Source organism: Mytilus californianus, unplaced genomic scaffold (assembly GCF_021869535.1).
Source record: "Mytilus californianus isolate M0D057914Y unplaced genomic scaffold, xbMytCali1.0.p SCAF_6, whole genome shotgun sequence".
Classification (NCBI taxonomy): Eukaryota; Metazoa; Mollusca; class Bivalvia; order Mytilida; family Mytilidae; genus Mytilus; species Mytilus californianus.
This window is the reverse complement of record NW_026262712.1, coordinates 111,710,911-111,726,664: the sequence shown is the minus strand read 5'-3', so window position 1 is coordinate 111,726,664 and position 15,754 is coordinate 111,710,911. Positions and strand designations below refer to the sequence as shown.

The 15,754-nt window shown below is 30.7% G+C and overlaps 1 long non-coding RNA gene across 1 annotated transcript; it reads right to left on the bottom strand.

Moving 5' to 3' along the window:
- Positions 1 to 792: 792 nt before the first annotated feature.
- LOC127705831 (uncharacterized) lies at positions 793 to 6,820 on the bottom strand. The gene is made up of 3 exons (XR_007984056.1): positions 6,365 to 6,820; positions 1,796 to 1,893; positions 793 to 1,009 (listed from the first exon to the last, which is right to left on the bottom strand). It is a non-coding gene; the product is annotated as an uncharacterized LOC127705831 (long non-coding RNA).
- Between the last annotated feature and the right edge of the window lie 8,934 nt (positions 6,821 to 15,754).

Sequence of the window (15,754 nt, the reverse complement as noted above, 5' to 3'; positions counted from 1 at the left end):
TCCTCCTCACAAATTGCAGGACAGGTGATCGCATTGTTGTGTGCAAACCATTTGATCCACCGCTTCCAAAGTCATTAAAGATTGGAAAATACTGGGCCACAATCAACCATTATGGTCAGCAACAAACAAACAGACCAAATATGAAATGTAGTAAGTGCTTATCCGAAGGTCATACAGCAAATGTCTGTCCGAATGGATGGAAGTGCAAAAAATGTGGTCAAACAGGCCATAAGCAGTATGAATGCGACGAAAACTCAGAAGGAGAATTTGAAGGTAATGATTCATATATGACTAACACTGATGGCGATAATAAACAAGATAATTCTAATGTTCACGACAATAGTGAGAATTATGAGCAGAATCAAGACCATGATGATATCGACAAGCCAAGTCAGGAGAGTGAGGTCCATTTCCGGAGTTCGACACAACCTCTCATGAGTACCGAGGATAAGAGTAGGTCAGAGAGTGACAGAGAACATTCACAATCGATCCTCGATAATCACGATAGGGTGTCCGCCAGAAAAGACAATTCACCAAAAAAGAAGGAAAAACCAAAACATCCTAAAAGTGATGACAGGAGACCTGGCATCTCAAGATATTTAATAAAACCTGATCATGAGCAGGCTAATGCAACAAACAAAACGCCTAACAAGTCAAGAACAAGAACTCAAAACATTGAAAAATCACCAGTAACGCCAACTGAAAATTTACACGACGCTACAAGAGAGGAAGCTGCAAAGAAGCAGAAAAAGAAACCATAAACTGTATATATGTGTAAAGAACTACAAAAAATAAAGACTAAAATTTATTTATTATAACAATAATAAAAAAAATTTAAAAAAATCGAAAAACCAAAATGCATTATAAAAATCACATTCCTCACAATACTGTCTGTATAGCACTGTTTTTACTTATTTTTAACTGTATATATTATCCAGAATATCATTTAAACTGTTTGAGTGGTATAGCTGTTGAAGGTTATCCACAATCAATTCAGGTAGTTGTTATCCTGAAAAAGACAAATAAAACAATTAATCAATTTGTAAATGGAAATAAAAACAATATGTATGAAATTATGTATAAGAATGTAAAAATATGTAAGAAAAAGGGAAATAAGTGTTACTCTGAAAGCCTAGCTAATAAAGTAGTATGCTGTGTAAAAGTAGTTATTTGTTTAATAACTTTGATAATCATGTTATACAAAATGTATTTGTGGAGTATATTGTATTTTAATGTACTAAATAGGTGTTTATGTATCATCTTACAAATAAACATAAAAAGCTCTATTCACAACAAATTAAGTAAAGTTAAAATGAACTCCTCAAAACTAGATGAAATAACATTGACCAGACAGGCTATAAATAGGATGAGGTCAAAATATAGATCGAATACAATTGTAAATAGAGAACTAGTATACCTGGGGAGCAGGTGTTTAAATTTCTTACAGAATAAACATTATAAAAGTGATAAATATATTAATCACAGATTATCAAAAACTAAGTACAAAAAAAAAATCAAGTAAGATATGTTAATGCTTGTGATAAAGAACTGCTCAAAATATTAGACAGCCATTTAAAGAATCATATGAACAAAGATGTAGATTTCAACTCCACAGGTAAATATCTCAGATCTGATAATCTAATAGAAATCATCCAAGCATGTAAAGTCTATGAAACGGATAAAAGGAAAAAAATAAAAGAATTCAAAGTTAAAATAAATGTAGGCACAATCAAAAGTAATAAACAAATAATGCTGAAGATAAAATACTACAGAGATAATAAGAATAATTACTCACCATGCTTGGAGTTCAGGAAGATAAATAAATTTAACTATAATCCACCATGAATAAATATCTGCATATATGTACGGTCAATGCTAATGGCCTGCAGCAACCTGACAAAATAATTAAAATAGTTAGTTGGGCAAATCAACAAAAATGTGATATAATATTTATTCAAGAAACTCATTTCACAAATTTAATGCAAGATACTTTGAATAAAGAATTTGGTGAAAATCTTTTAAGAAGTGATGGAAGAAGTAATTCGCGTGGGGTAGCAATATGGTTAAGGGATGGAATTCATTTCAAAATTATAGATGAACACAAGGATTCTGAAGGGAGATTTATCTTAATTCACATTGAAATTAATGAAAATATCTACACACTAGTTAATATCTATGCTCCAAATAGATTAAGAGAAAGAAATAGTTTTTTCAAAAAAGTTAAATCTTATATAAATAAAAATGGACTAGGCCAAACTATCCTTGGGGGCGATTTCAATGATATTTGGTCATTGACTGATACAAAAAACAAAACTAAATCCTCCAAAAAATTTGATAAACCAGTAACAAGTTTGAAAGGGCTGATAAAATCATCCAAATTAATAGATATTTGGAGAATCAAAAATAAAAACACAAGACAATTTACCTGGTGTAGAAAAGATAGATCAGAAGCCACAAGGATTGATTATTTCTTTATATCAAAAGAAGTACAAAAAAATTGTAAAAGTTGTGACATTAGACCTATAATCCAAAAACTAACTGATCATAAAACGGTATCATTAAAAATTAATACTGACAGGGGAAATAAGGGACGAGGCTATTGGAAATTAAATTCAAGTGTTTTAAATAATGAAGATTACACAATTTTAATCAAAAAGTTGATATCTAAATATGAAAAAGATTCATTCAACTGCAATGATCTGGGGATACTATGGGATAACTTGAAAATAGAAGTAAGGGATGCAAGTTTAGACTACTGTAAAATTAAAGCTAAATTAAAAAAGGATGAAATTAATATTCTAGAAAAACAACTGAATAATCTTAATAATGAAATAGATAATGGTATTGATAAAAGTCAAAACTTAAAAATAGAAATTGAGAAGGTTGAAAATAAGTTAGAGGGTTTGTATAAAGATAAAATTAAAGGGCAAAAAATTAGGTCAAGGGTAAAATGGTTTGAAGAAGGGGAAAAAAATAGTGCATACTTCTTGGGACTAGAAAAAAGTCGTCAAACAAAAAAGATCATAACTGAATTATATGATGAAAATGGATCTACGACAACTGACCAAGATAAAATTCTAAATTTACAAGTGAAATACTACAAAAAGCTTTACGAGTCAACTAATCCTAATGATAATGATGTTAAAATGTATATTAAAGAAACAGAAATACCAAAAAAACTAAAAGACTCGGATAGTATTCAATGTGAAGGGAATGTAACAGAAACTGAATGTACAGATGCAATATTTAAAATGAAATTAAATAAATCCCCTGGTCTGGATGGGCTGACAGTAGAATTTTATAGACAATTTTGGGGTAGTCTAAAGAATATTATGGTCAAGGTTTTCAATAATAATTTTGAAAAAAAAGAATTAACAAATTCTCAAAAGAAAGGTGCTATTTCGCTTATTTTTAAAAAGAATGACCCTTTTTCATTAAATAATTACCGTCCTATAACATTATTGAATATTGATACGAAATTACTAGCTTATGTGTTGGCACAGAGACTGAAAAATGTTCTTCCTTCTATAATTAGTCTAGATCAAACTGGATATGTCAAAAATAGATACATAGGTTTTAATATTAGACAAATACAAGACATTATAGATTACTCTGAAAAATTTAATATAGAAGGAGCAATACTTTTTTTGGATTTTAGTAAAGCTTTTGACTCTTTGGAATGGACATTTATGACAGAAACGCTAAAAAAGTTTGGATTTAAAAATGGCTTTATCAGATGGGTGGAAACTATGTATAATGGCATTAAAGGCTGTATTTTAAATAATGGGTGGGTTTCAGGTCCGTTTAAAATATATCGTGGTATACGACAAGGGTGTCCGATTTCTGCTCTTCTTTTTGTCATAATAGTAGAATTAATGGCAATAAGGCTAAGAAGTAATAAAGATTTTAAAGGAATAACAATAAAATTAGATGGAAAATCATGTAATTTAAAAATTTGTCAATTAGCTGATGACACAACTCTTTTTTTCAGTCACGAAAAGAAATAAGTCTGGCTCTTAGTATTATTGAAACATTTGGCAGCTTTTCAGGATTAAAACTAAATAGAAATAAAACAGAGGGGATATGGTTAGGAAAATTAAAAAGTTCAAAAGATAAATATGAAAATATAAATTGGACAAATAAACCAATTAAAAGCTTAGGTATTTACTTTGATTATGACAGAAAAGAATGTGACACACTGAATATGGAAAAAGTCATGGATAAAATAGCGAAACTTGTAGATAGATGGTCAAAACGAAGATTAACCCAATTGGGAAAAATAATAATCGTAAAAGCTCTTTTGCTACCAAATATAACTTACATTGCAACTAATAGTATCATAAGTAAAGATAAACTACAAAATATTAATAATTTAATATATACATTTATTTGGAATGGAGGAAAAGATAAAATAAAAAGGTCAATAATTACTAAAAATTTTTCAGAGGGGGGTTTAAATATGATTGATATCGAGTCTTATATAAAATCAATACATATAAAATGGATTATAAAAATAATACAATCAGGGAATGCAAATTGGGCTGTATTACCAAAGCTATACCTCAATAAATTTGGCAAAAACTTACTTATTTTCAAGATAAATTTGAGTAAAATAAAAATGCTAGATAAAAAAATATGGAACGAAACACCAATTTTCTATCAAGAGATGATAAAAACATGGATAAATGTTAACAATTGTAACAATATTAATCATGATCAAATTGAGAATTATTTAGATATTAGAAAACAAATAATATGGGGAAATAGATTTATAAAATTTCAAGGAAAATGTTTGTTCTTTGATAACTGGATTGACAGCGATATATTATATATTAATGACATAATCGATAAAAGGGGGAAGATATCAGAAGAAAAAATTATTTCAAAATTGAAAAATAAAAGTAATTGGATTGCAGAAATCTTAAAAATTAAAAATTCCATACCAAAACGATGGGTCAACATATTATAATCAGAAGAATCATTCAAAACTAATGTTCATATTAACCGAACTAGAATCAAATTTCGAGACAATACTGATATCCTTACTATCAATAATAAAGACATATATAAAATAGTGCTAGGTCAAGTAATAACAGAAACGCCAATTGGATTTGCTAAATGGGAAAGACTCTTTGGTAATGGAAGTCTCAAAAATGAATTTAAAGACTCTATTAAATTCACTTTTGAGTATCTAAAAGATAATAAAATAAAAATGTTCAGATGGAAATTAATGCATTTTATTTTACCAAATGAACAGCTGCTTTTCCAGTGGAAAATTGCACAAAATGACCTATGTACTTATTGCAATGAACTAGATAACTATAACCATTTCTTCATTACATGTCAATATCATAAAATATTTTGGAAATCAATGAAAGATTTACTCAAAAGAGTTGGCATAGAAGAACATGTTATAAGTCTCCGTTCTCTTGTCATAGGATACAAAATTAATGATAAAGCTTACTTTGCACTTAATCAGTTGCTTAGTTTAATGTTCTTTTCAGTCTATAAGGCACACTATGTTTCGAATAAAAAATCTAAATGGGTAGATACAATGAAAATATTTAAATATGAAATAAATAATATAGTAGAATTATATAGTTTGGTAAACATGAAGATAAACTGTTTATTAACAAAAGTGTATAACATTTTGAGAAAAAACTAAGGTAATGTTATAGAAATGTGAAAATATACATGTAGCATAAAGTATTTTGTAATATCAATATGCTGTCAATGTGCTTATAAATGCACCTGATACCTTAAATGTTAAGGTATACAAGTACTTATTATCTACTTATAATATATATATGAAAAGATCTGTACTTGGTGTGTGTGTGTGTGTTGGTGTGTGTGTGTGTGTGTGTGTTGGTGTGTGTGTCTACATTGTACAAGTATGTATATATGGGTGTGGATACTTTATTTGCTTCAAAATAATTGGCTAAGAAATAAAGAAAAAGGGGTAAAAATAAAGAACAATATAACTAATACCATGTTACTGGGCAGATATAGTAACTAAGTGTACAGAATTTGATGTTATTCTTGAAAATTTGAGGCAATTAATATTTTATAGCCTATCTGCATATAATTTCAAATGTGATGCTTAAAATGTATAAAACATGCAACTATGAAGGAGTTTTGTGTGTGTATCTTGGATGTTTGAATCTGTCTGTGTGTGTGTAGTACGAATATGACTTCAGAAAATTCAAGTATGTGTATGTTTACAAAATAGCGGATAGGTATTTTAAGGTCACGACACGGGATCATGTTCAATTGTTCATAACGTTATGTAGGTCAAATAAATAACACATTTATTTCAAATCATTTGATTTATAACAGATAAAAACATATAATTAAAACATCTCACCTTTTCGTATTTTTATTCCAAATTACAAAACATTGCAGAATTGTGTAAATCCCAACTTGAAGCACAAAAAAACGTGCGAGGTCATCGACCAGTGACCGCATTTAGTTTCTGGAACATTTAAGATAGTATACAAAAACTCATTCCGAAATAAATAGTGATAAATTCCGTAATATATTGACGAACTTTTGTGATAACGTGTGTAATGTTACATGAATATATAGTATTTTATATAGAAAAAAATAAACATATTTTGTAGTAGACTATTTAAAACAGCTATTTGTAATAGCAATTTATTTATTTAGATATTGATAGAATTTTTTTTTTGTTAATTCTACTGAATATTCTCCCTGGATATTCGGTGGCACTATTAACAGGGATACTTGATGGAATGCTGTACATCAAGTGTTATTGTTAACAGCAAGTTGTGCAATAAAGTATCAATTTGAGTGTTAAAAAAAAAAAAAAAAAAGTTATTTCATTCAAATCAAAAGTTTACCTGTTACACATATGTGTCTTCTTCATACTTTATATCCTTGCGCTTACATAAGTTCTGATTGTAAGTGGATAGTCTATATTAATTCTATGATAGAAAAAGCCTCAATATCACTAATAATACCAATAAAAATGCCTGTCAGAAAAAAAATGACAACTACTGTACAAAAAATTCAAGCTGAGACCATTATGCCTTTCAATAAGTTATTTCATTCACATCAAAAGTTTCCCTGTTACACATATGTGTCTTCTTCATACTTGATATCCTTGCGCTTACATAAGTTCTGACTGTAGTTAAGTGGATAGTAAATTTCTTGTGGATTTATAATTTTTTATATTTTAACTAAACACAGAATTTACATGACATCCTTATTCTTCTAATTTTTGAATATTCTATTGAAGTATAACAACTATCTACGTATTGTCTACGAAATGCGGATCGTTTAGAAAACCGAAATGCTACTTGATTAACTATTTAAGTAAGTACATATTCTTCATGAGTTTTATTTTAAACACTGAATCAAGTTGGGAAACCCTTGCATAGACGACAAAACATAGAAAAAGAAATCTTTTGACTAAGATATATATCATACATATTGTTTGTTATGAGAGATTTTAAACTTTTCAACTTTTTCAGGAAATATTTAGAAAAATTTTGACAAACAAATAACAAATGTTAATTTGGATTGCACTTGACAAAATTGCCGGTTTCCTGTTTTCGGATATTTCATGGGAAAATGTTATTTTTGAAATCACAATAGTAATGTTTGGTCATGACATTTTGTCAATTTCTGTATTTTCATCCTTGTTATCTTTCGGAGCACCTGAGATCACCCCAAGTTTTTTTTTTTTTGGGGGGGGGGAGGTGTTGCTCTGTCTTTAGTTTTCTATGTTGTGTTTTGTGTACTATTGTTTGTCTGTTGGTCTTTTTCCTTTTTAGCCATGGCGTTGTCAGTTTATTTTTGACTTATGAGTTTGAATGTCCTTCTGGTATCTTTCGCCTCTCCTTTAGAATAGAGTTACATTTTGCATATGAGTCCGATTTCCTATTTTCGTAGAATTTATGATTAAATCTTAGTTTTTGTCTCAAAATTATTTTAATTTCTGGTAATGAATTGTTATCAGTTTCTTCAAACAGTCATGTTACGAATATTTTGAATAGAGTTAAATTATAATAAAATATCTGATCCATCAAAAACATAAATATCAAACTTGCGTTGAATTTAAAAAAAAACAATGATTTTAACCCAAGTTCATCTATTCTAACACCCGTTTACGTAGTAGCCTTTTAGTCTACCAAATATGATGACTTCTTGACATGAAATCACTCATGTAGCTTCCGTTGCAATTTTATTGATGCTTCAGCCTTTCATCCATAGATTAACTGGATTATAAAACTCAAGCCACCGATTTTGAATAAACAAAATATTTTATAATAAATTTTTGAGATATGTCTCCCCTTTAGGTAACCTTAATAGTATAATGTAAGTATTGAATCAAAATGAATCAACGTTAGCATGTAAACTATGCAAACATACAAAGTAAAATAAAAATTGAGTGAAGATGCTTAGCCAAATAATCTCCGTGGACCATGGACATGATATATCCCAATGCTAACACAATTGCATACCAAATATCATTGACGTATCGTAAGTGCCTACCATCCAAACTGTTACATGATGTAAACTATTCAATAGTTCCAACATCAATGAACCATGATTTACGGGGCGGGATATATAATTTATATATATAATAACAGTTCAACGGGAAAACTAGCGAACACTATACAAAATTGAATACAAAAACCGCTAAATTACACGCTACTGACATCTTTATTTTAATTGGCTTTGAACTAGCTCACAGTAACTGCCAGTACTTTTGAATTCTGGTGAATAATTACATGGTAATCTGTAATTTATCACACAGAAATAACGGTCATTCAAAGTAAACATTCGAGACATTCCAAGTTAATAACTGTTATAAAGGTAATCAAGAGCATATGTACAAGTTAAAGTAATTATTTTAAACACATACTTTCCTAATTTGTAGAATCAAATGACCAATTATTTTTCTTGTCAACCAACGTTGTTATCAGAGTAGAAATTGGAATAATTCCATTTAGAAACGTTGTATGGAAACCTTTTATAGAAAATCTTCGAATCGTCCTTTCCAGAAGTCGAATTTCAATCGGTCTTTAATATTAATTAAAATTTTAAGTGAAAGAAGAATGTAAACTCGAAGATTTATTTAAACTCACTCTCGATGAATAACGTCATTCACTTACAATATAAATTGATTGGTCGATTGATGGGTGTTTGACGCTACTTTCAGCACTATTATGCAATTTCGTAGCGGCCGATTTTTATTGAGGGAAGAAGTCGGAGCGCCTTCGGTAGGAAAACTCACAATTGCGGGATTCAAACAAACAACATCAGTGTTGACAGCTAGTGATACAGTTGTAGTTCGACTACCTAGACCACCCGGTAACCAAAGCCCCCTTTCACTAATAACAAAAGAAACTTCTAACATAAACCATTAAAATGTTTTGAATAAATGACTTACGTAATATTGTATCTTCTTTTAAAGAAATTGAAAAGTTATTTCATGCACATCAAAAGTTTACCTTTTACACATATGTGTCTTCTTCGTACTTTATATCCTTGTACTTACTCAAGTTCTGATTGGATTGTCCATATTACTTTTATGATAGAAAAGCCTCAAAAACACCAAAGGTCTCGTTGAAAGTTTAAACTAAACCGTGTGTATTTGGATATAATACACATAACATTCATATTCTTCCAATAGTATATTCTTTTAAAGTATGAAAAAAGTAAAATAACAAAAATACCGAACTCCGAGGAAAATTCAAAACGGAAAGTCCGCAATCAAATGGCAAAATTAAAAGCTCAAACACATCAAACGAATGGATAACAACTGTCATACTCCTGACTTGGTACAGACATTTTCTTATGTAGAAAATGGTGGATTAAACCTGGTTGTAAAGCTAGCTAAACCTCTCACTTGTATGACAGTCGCAAATAAACACAAAAAGGCATACAGACAAAGCACATTAGCAAAAATGAAAGACAAGAATACAAAAAAAAATTACCATAGCACAATAACACACTGACGGTATGTATAAGTAAAGAGCCACGTCATATGTAACAAAGAAACACAAAAGGCATAAAGACAAAGCACATTAGCAAAAATGAAAGACAAGAATACAAAATGTTTTACCATAGAACAATAACACAATGACGGGATGTATAAGTACAGAGCCACGTCATATGTAACAAAGAAACACAAAAGGCATATAAACAAAGCACATTTATTTAGCAAAAATGAAAGACAAGAATACAAAATTTTTTATCATAGAACAATAACACAATGACGGGATGTATAAGTACAGAGCCACGTCATATGTAACAAAGAAACACAAAAAGCATATAAACAAAGCACATTAGCAAAAATGAAAGACAAGAATACAAAATGTTTTACCATAGAACAATAACACAATGACGGGGTGCATAAGTACAGAGCCACGTCATATGTAACAAAGAAACACAAAGGGCATATAAACAAAGCATATTAGCAAAAATGAAAGACAAGAATACAAAATGTTTTTACCATAGAACAACAATACAATGACGGGATGTATAAGTACAGAGCCACATCATATGAAACAACTGTTGTCTACGAAATTCGGATTGTTTCGAAAAAATATCGAGTAAACAAAAATGTAACTGGTTTAACTATTTAGGCAATTAAAATTTCTTGATGAGTTTTATTTAAAACACCGAAGCAAGTAGGGAAACCCTTGCATAGACGACAAAACATAGAAAAAGTAAGCTTTGGACTAAGATATATATCATACATATTGTTCGTCAATAGTTAATCCAATTGCAAGCTGGGAAACCCTTGCATAGACGATTATACATTGAAAATTTATGAAAATTTTGACAAACAAATATTAATTTTCAAAGCACTTGACAAAATTGCCGGTTTCCTGTTTTCGAAGATTTTATGATTTTCTCAAGATTCTAAATATAAATGTATGGTCTTGACATGTTTTTAGTTTCCGTACTTATATAAAAACATTCCGTAACAATTGTATTGATGTTTAATTTTATAACGTGTTGTTTTCATTTTTTACGCCATTCCTGCATAGATTGACTGACTATTAACCTCAGCCACCTATTTCAGATAAACTAACCATTTCAAAATAAAACTGTTGACACAGACATATGTCTCGTCTGTATGTAACTTTGAGAGTATAATGTAAATGTTAAATCCAAATAGCAAAACTTTAGCATGTGTGCGAACAAAAAGTCTTAGTATCTTCCGATGAACTTTTTTTAGAAAAAGGACGAGACGTTCTTGACAAAACCCTGGTTCATCAACTTTCTGCTCTCATACTGGTGACGCTTTATAAAGACTGAGTAGCAGCTAGAAGCTTTTTAATACCGAATAAGTTGGGAAATGTATATCCCATATGCAGTTGAAGTTTGCATATTACTGCTAAGGTGGGGGAAATTTATAATTTAAAAATTCAAATCGTCTCGTTTGTCATACATTCTGGTACTGAGATGAGGGCATACGTCAAATTCGAGGTATAAGTCTAAAATGAGGTGGAGGAAGTTGTGTATGTTGTTTATTTGATTTCTAGTTCTGGAGAATATATTAATGGAACCAAATCAGAAGAGTTTTGGATTGTTAATTGAAAGATCATCATCAATATATCTAAATGCGGAATTAAATGATGTGGCTTCTTTGATCTTCTTGTTTTTGACAAGTGTCTGAAGGAACTCCGACTCATATGAAAATAAAAAGAGGTCGGCATGGAGAGGCTCACAGTTCCTTTCCATAGGAATGTCGACAAACTATTTAGTAGTTGTTTTTAACCTGTATACAATATCACATACTGAATAATCGATAAGTCTGAAAACTGACTCAAAGACTGAACATGACTTACTAATTTATTGTTCAGACTTTACAGATAATATTTAGATAAAAATGACCGTTTAGGACTAAAATTCATTTACTCGTGTATGATATCCCATATGCAGTTGAAGTTTGCATATTACTGCTAAGGTGGGGGAAATCGTCTCGTTTGTCATAAATTCTTGTACTGAGATGCATACGTCAAATTCGAAGTATAAGTCTAAAATGAGGTGGAGGAAGTTGTGTATGTTGTTTATTTGATTTCTAGTTCTGGAGGATATATATTAATGGAACCCAATCAGAAGAGTTTGGATTGTTAATGGACAGATCATCATCAATATATCTAAATCCGGAATTAAATGATGTGGTTTCTTTGATCTTCCTGTTTTTGACAAGTGTTTAAAGGAACTCCAACTCATATGAAAATAAATAAAGGTCGACATAGAGAGGCGCACAGTTTCTTTCCATAGGCATGCCGACAAACTATTTAGTAGAATACTCGATTAGTCGGAAAACTGACTCAAAGACTGAACATGACTTACTTATTTATTGTTCAGACTTTACAGATAATATTTAGATCAAAATGACCGTTTAGGACTAAAATTCATTTACTGGTGTATGATTTGTCAGAACAAATTTAAAACTGTCAAAAGTTATAATCTGAGTCTGAATCAATTTGAACTGATAAATGTGCACAGAATACAGACATGACAACTGCAGTGTATCTGCTTTAAATAGTTACTGATACAAACAAACCGTTTAAAAAAAAAATCAGCCTTTCACCCCCATCCCCTATATCAAAAGGCGCAAATATTGAATTTGCATTGACAACGGTATATTTTTATGATAATAATGAAAGCATGTGACTATGAATACCAGAATGATAATAATGCTGTGAAAGACTGCAATATTTCAAATGAAGCCCAATGTTTATTAACTTAGCGCTGATCATGTCCATGAAATATAAACTGAAGATATAACTTGTCATCTACATGAAGCAATCTTATGAATTTAAAATTAAATGTCTAAATAAACGACTTTAAACGGACTAAATGTAATAATTAATTCTAAGTTTACAAAAGTCGCAGTATTTTTTAGATATCATTAGCAAATGTTGTATTTTTTGATGTTATCAACACCATTATGACAGTAAATAAAGGCAACAGTAGTATATCGCTTTTCGAAATTCATAAATCGATTGAGAAAAAACAAGTTCGGGTTACAAACTAAAACTGAGGGAAACACATCAAATATGAGAGGAGAACTACGACACAACAGAAACACAACATTAAAATGAAAAACACACAGAAACGAACTATAAGACAACAATGGCCATTTTCCTGACTTGGTACAGGACATTTTGTGGCTAGCCAAACCTCCCGCTTTTATGGCAATGTTAAATATAACAATAAAATGACAACATTACATGACAGGACTACAATACAAATAAATGGGAGAACATATAGGACAGAGAAACATACGAATAATAGCTAACAAAAGGTACTAGGTTTAAAATTTAATACGCAAGACGCGCGTTTCGTCCACACAAGACTAACCAGTGACGCTCAGACCAAACAAGTACAAGAGGATTGAGGACCAAAAGTTCCAAAAAAGTTGTGCCAAATACGGCTAAGGTTATATGTCTGGGATAAGAAAATCCTTAGTATTTAGAATAATTCATACTTTTGCAAACAGTAAATTTATTAAAAATTACTATATAATAGATATACATGTTTACATCGAAGTGGTGACTAACTACAGAATAAAAACGGATACATAAAACAACATAAACCAGCACATAAAAGTTCACAGCCGAATTTCTGAAATTTCCCCAAAATAGGATAGAATTAGGATAGAATTCAAGATTTGGCTTATAATACTCATATAACATTTATTGATAACAATGAAAATAACAATACTAATTAATATAAAATGTGGTAGTAATTAGATAATTAATAGTATTATCTAGCTATGTCGGTGTTTCTTCTAAATCAAACTGTTAACCAAATATATGGTATAAATTTAGTTGACCCAAACTAAAATCTATTTAATGAACTTGATGATTAATTATCTTTACCATAACACACGAATACAACAGAAAAAATAAAATTTACAACTACAAACGATAAGACATTTGTCACAATCTGATGAGAATAACAAATATAACATCAAAACTAAATACATGAATTTTGGATAGAAAAGTACCGTGACACGTCTTATAGCAATGCGAATTCACACTCAGTAAAACAGTCACAATCGGGAATAAGTCACGTTCGGTAATTAAAAGATCAGACGACGTAATGTCAAACCACAATCTAACACGTGGTAAAAATGTCCTTAGATATTTTGGACAAAGACACATCGTATGGATCGACCAATTCGTGATGGTGTTCGTAAAATTTACGGAGTGTCATTTTTAATCTGTCCTCCTCATAACTTTGTTGGAGCAGTTTCTGCTTTTAGAGCACACTCTTGTATATGAAGTTCGTATAGTGTGAACATGCACGATCATAACGTATCAACTGAGATATGTAAACACCATACGAAGTGGCAGAGGGTATGGTACTGCTGAGAAATGGGAAATTGATAATTGGGGGAAGTTGAAATCGTCCCGTTTATCATAGATTTTCGTGTGAAGTCGTCCATTTGTGTCAATATTGAGGAAAAGATCAAGGTTTGAAGCAGTCCTTCTAGTATCAGTAGTATCCTTAATTTCAAGTTCACTGGGATATATGTGATGTAATTATTTGCTGAAATATGGGTTATTCAATGATAGGACATCATCAATATATCGGAAAGTAAAATTAAAGAATTTCGCAAGGTGCTTTTTCTTTTTGTCTTTTAGAAGGTTCTGAATGAATTCTGCTTCATACGAGTACAAAAACAAATCGGCCAGTAGGGGTGCACAATTAGTATCCATTGGAATACCGACTGTCTGTTGAAATATAAATCCTCCAAACTCAACAAATATATTGTCGATCAAAAAGTCCAGCATTTTGATAATATCATCTTCAGTATATTTTCTGGTAGATTCAGTGTGGTTCTTCACAAAATATGAATTATTGTAACCCAAAACAAGACATTTGTATCTACGATTCCCATTTTTATAGAAAAAGCTCTGTTTAATGAGATGGTGAAGTCGATCTTTCAACTGAGCAATGGGAATAGTAGTGTAAAGCGTAGAAAAATCAAAAGTCTTTATGTTGCTGCAAAATTGCAAAGATTGTGATCGAAGATTAAGCAGTAGATCTTTCGAATTTTTGAGAATCCACATCTGGTTAACACCACTGGTAGAATATATCTCATCACAATATTTTTGAAGCCCATCTTTAACTGTAGTAAGAAGAGTAGTCAGTACTTTAGAAAGATGTTTAGTCGAATATTTTGATGACCCAGCTATGTATCGTTCTTTATATGGAGTTTTGTGAAGTTTTGGTATCCAGTATAATGATGGTAAATTTTCTTCGTTTTCTTTGATGTTGATACCAAAAGAAAGAAAGACAGATTTGTGATTTTGTAAAATTTCGTCCTTGGTAAATGATATTAAAGAATATGTAGGATTACCAGTAGTTCTATTTATTCCAAGCTCTGTTGTGAGACATTACAAATAATGGTTTTTACATATGAAGACAATATTATTGGAGGCTTTATCTGCTGGACCAACGACATATTTGTCATGCAAAGAGGATAAAGCATCCACAACATCCGGATTCTTGAAAGGGTTAGTAACTCTTGTGCTCATAGTACATCGTAGTTTTTGAATGCGCTTCTGAATGCATGATCGAATAGCTTTGATCCATTCAGACAAAGTGTCCAGTTCTGGTTCGTCTGGTTCGCGCTTTACCCATTTTCTTGCATAGTCCTCAACTGCATCCATCAGTAACCTGAAGTTCTTTTTCCAGTTGATGGGCTGGGGAATTGTTCATTGGTAACGATGCCAAGGTCGCCAGTAATAAC